The sequence below is a fragment of the Cebus imitator genome, unplaced genomic scaffold (assembly GCF_001604975.1).
Source record: "Cebus imitator isolate Cc_AM_T3 unplaced genomic scaffold, Cebus_imitator-1.0 Scaffold195, whole genome shotgun sequence".
Lineage (NCBI taxonomy): Eukaryota > Metazoa > Chordata > Mammalia > Primates > Cebidae > Cebus > Cebus imitator.
In genome coordinates, this window is record NW_016107510.1 from 3,051,800 (window position 1) to 3,056,311 (window position 4,512).

The following is a 4,512-nucleotide window of genomic DNA, read 5'->3' on the forward strand; positions in this document are numbered from 1 at the left end:
ATTAAAAGAGAAAATATGCACAAGCACTTGCTATATTGAATAAGATGATTAACACCAAATGAAGCATAATTGAACTAATGAGGCATGATATGTTTATAATATTCTTTGTGAGTTGTCAAGTTGCTACTTTAAGTACTAGTTCTATTATTTCTAGCATATAAAGGCTATGTCTTGATTCATAGCTTTTGTTAAAATCATGTCATACTACTTAGAAAAAGAGAAAAAAATTATCTCTAGAAATTGCTGTCACATGAAGATATTTATTGTTATTTATAATGAAATATGGTTGCCTTAAAAAAACAAGTCACAAAGATATTTTAGATATCCTGGAAAAGATAAATGTGTTTGAAATTACCCAGAGGTGAGGTAAGCCCTAAAAATTTGGGTCCTTACTGCTTTCTAAAAAATGAAATATAACTTCATAGTGAGTGAGAACTTCTAGTTTTCTAAATTTCCTATTTTGCCTCCACCTTGGATTTTGCTTTTCAGATAAAGACAAGTTAAAAGGTGAACAGGAGAGATGATCCTTACACAATTAGGAAGATATGCCTTTGTATTAATGCAACTTGCCTTCAACTTAAGTACTTCCCTCCCTCTCTTCCTTCCTTCTTTTCTACATTAAACAAAATCTTTTTAAATTTTTGTTTGTTTGCTTGTTTCATGAACATCTCTTTCCTTGCCCAAGCTCTCTCCTCTACAAGCAATAAGAACATGGAGTCTTCAGCCTCAGCCCACTCAATTCCATGACAGTCTTGAACAGAGTAGAAGCAGACCTCAACATTTCATCACTGATCTGGTCTTAACCTACTGAGGTAATGGGCTTAGCCTCAATGCACTAAGGCCAGATCAGCTGATGAGACGTTACAGTACTTTCAGTATTTGCTGTGCCTAAGGAGAGTCCTGGGCATGAAGACTACTCCCATCAAGCTATCCATAACTTTCCAATCACCTGCCATTTTAACCTAGGCCATTGATCAACTGTCCCGTGGAGAAAGGCCTTCTCTCACTGACTCCTTCTAAAGTAATCACTTAGTCGTTCCTTACTTATCATTTTTATTTTTTCTTAATTTGTTTTTAAGTTAAAAAAAACAGCTTTATTGAAAAATAACTGACATACAATATTGTACAATTAGTAGGCACACATTCAAAGTATAAAATTTGGTAAGTTTTGAAATATGTATACATCTGGGCAAGCAACACAGCAATCAGGATAATGAATACATCCACATATATCATGCAAAATAAATCACTCTCAAAGTTTCCTTATTCCCTTTTGTAATCTCTCCCTCCTGCCCCTTCCCCATCTTCCTATCTTCAGGCAACCACTAATCTGCTTTGCATTACTCTAGATTAGTTAGTGTTTTCTAAATTATATATAAATTAAATCAAACAATATGTACTTTTTTTGTTTTATTTTCTACTTTCCTTCAGCATAAAGGAAAGAGTTTATCCCTTTTTATTGCTGAGTATTTTATTGCTGGGCATTCATGCATGTATCAAGAGTTTATTCCTTTTTATTGCTGGGTATTCTATTGTATAGATTGTTTATCTGTTCACCTATGGATGGACATTTGAGTTATTTCTAGTTTTTTCTATAGGCTTTTAGAAATAAAGCTGGTAATAACACTGATTGATTGACACAGGATCTTGCTGTGTCATTCAAGGAGAAGTGCAGTGGTGCAATCATGGCTCATTGCAGCCTCAATCTTCCAGGCTCAAACAATCCTCCTGCCACAACTTCCTGAGTAGCTGGACTACAGGGACACACCACCATGCTGAGCTAATTTTTAATTTTTTAATTAAAATTTTTTTAATTTTTGTGGATACATGGTCACACTATGTTTCCCATGCTGGTCTCAAACTCCTGGCCTCAAGCAATCCCTCCCCACTCAGCATCCCAAAGTTCTGGGATTACAGATGTGAGCCACTATGCCTGGCCACTATGAACATTTATACGTGAACAAAGTATACATTCTTTGTATAAATGTATGCTTTCATTTTCTTTGGCATAAATTTCTAGGGATAGAATGGCTGGGTCATAAGGTAGACAGACAAATGCTTAATATTTTAGCAAAGTATAAACTGTTTTCCAAAGTAACTAAACCATTTTATATTTACACCAACTACTTATGAGAGTTGTAGTTATCCCACATCCTCATCAAAACTGGGTATGGTCTATCTTTTAAGGATTAGACATTCTAACAAGTATGTCATGATGCTTCATTGTAGGTTTATTTGGCATTCTCCTAATGAATAATAGTGTTGAGGCTCTTTTCATATGCCAGTTGTATATCTGCCTTGTTAAAGCAACTGTTCAAATCATTTATCTACCCATGTTTTCTTGAATTGTGTGTATGTGTATGTTTCAAAAATATATGGTTTGCAAATATTTGCAACTTGTGTGTGGCTTGTCTTTTTATTCTCTCTTCATTCACTGTTTTTCACAGAATAGAAATTTTTAATTTTGATAAAGTCCAACTTGTCAATATTTTTGTAGATCATGAGTTTGGTGTCATATCTGAGAAAATTTTGCCTAATACAAGGTCACAAATAGTTTTGCCTACGTTTTCATCTAAAATACCTACAGTTTTAGATTTTACATTTAGGTCTATGATCATTTTTAGTTAATTATTGTTAAGCTATTCTTGCACTCTTGGAGTAAACCCCACTTGGTCATGATATATATTTATATAAATTATTGTATTCCATTTGCTAAATTTTTGTTAATAATTTTTTGCACTTATAGTCATGAGAAATATTGGTCTATGATTTTCTTTTCCTGTAATACCTTTCTGTAGTTTTTTTGTGATCAGGATAATGCTGACCCCCTAGAAACAGATGGAAAGTATTCCTTCTTATTTCTTTTCTAGATAAGACTGAGCAGAATTGGTATTTATTTTTTCTAAAATGTCTGCAGAATTTCCCAGTGCAGTTAGTGACATAATCTGGGTCTGGAGTTTTCTTTGTAGGAAGGTTTTCCATGTCTTTAAGAGATGTAGGACTATTCAGGTTTCCCATTTTTTCTGTAATAGGCATGGGTGGTTTGTGTCTTTTAAAGGAACTGGTCTTTATCATTTAAATGACAAATTCACTGGCACATAGTTGTTCAAAATATTCCCTTATCATCCCTTTAATAACTGCATATCACCTCTCTGATTCCTGATGCAGGTAATTTTTGTTCTCTCTCTTTATCTGAACAATCTGGCTAGAGACTTATAAGTTTTTCTGATCTTTAAAAAAAAAATCAGCTTTTAATTTCATTGGTTTTCTCTATTTTTTTTTCTATTTTATTGATTTCCACTCTAACTTCTATTATCCCATTTCTACTGCTTACTTTGGGTTTGACTGGCTTTTACAGTTCTGGAGAGTGGAAGCTGAAGTCGTTGATTTGATAGCTTTCTTCTTTTCTTATACAGGCATTTATATAACTTTCCCTCTGAAAACCTTAGCAGTGTTTCATAAATTTCAATATGTTGTTATTTTCATTTTCATTCAGTTCAAAATACTTGCTAATTTCCATTTTGATGTCTTCTTTGATTCATGGGTTCATTAAAAATATATGCAAATATTTAGGAGTTTTAGAGAAAACTTCCCACTGTTGACTTTAGTCTAACTCCATTATCATCAGAGAACATACTCTATATTACTTGAATTTTCTTAAACTTATTTAAACTTGTTTCATAGCCATAATACAGACTATTTTGGTTAACATGCCATGTAATTTTAAAAAATGCATCTGCTGGCTGGGCGCAGTGGCTCACGCCTGTAATTCCAGCTCTTTGGGAGGCTAAGGTGGGCAGATCACAAGGTCAGGAGTTCAAGACCAGCCTGGCCAATATGGTGAAACCCCATCTCTGCTAAAAACACAAAAATTGGCTGGTCATGGTGGCATGTGCCTGTAGTCCCAGCTACTCGAGAGGCTGAGGCAGGAGAATCACTTGAACCTGGGAGGCAGAGGTTACAGTGAGCTGAGATTGTGCCACTGCACTCTAGCCTGGGCTACAAAGTGAGACTCCGTCTCGAAAACAACACAATGTGTCTGCTGTTATTAAATGCATTTTTCTATAAATATCAACTAGGTAAAGTTGGTCAATAATGTTATTCCAGTAATCTATATCCTTACAATTTTTTTAACTTGTTCTGTTAATTATGAAACAGGCTATTATTATTGCTCACTAGAGTTGTAGATGTTTCTCTTTCTCCTGGCAATTCCATCAGCTTTCACTTCAGGTATTTTGAAGTTGTGTCATTTTTTTAAAAATTAGAATTGTTATGTTCTCTTGATAAATTAGCCCCTTAATCATCAAATGGCCCTATTTATCCCTAGTAATATTCTTTTTACTGAAGTCTACTTTATCTGACATTAATATACCCATTCTTACTCTCTTTGGATTAGTTTTATCATTGTATATGGTTTTTCATGAATTTGCTTTTAACATATTTGTGTCTTTATATTTAAAGTTAGTTTCTTTTTTTTTCCTTTTTACAAATAAGACTTTTTATTTGCCACTA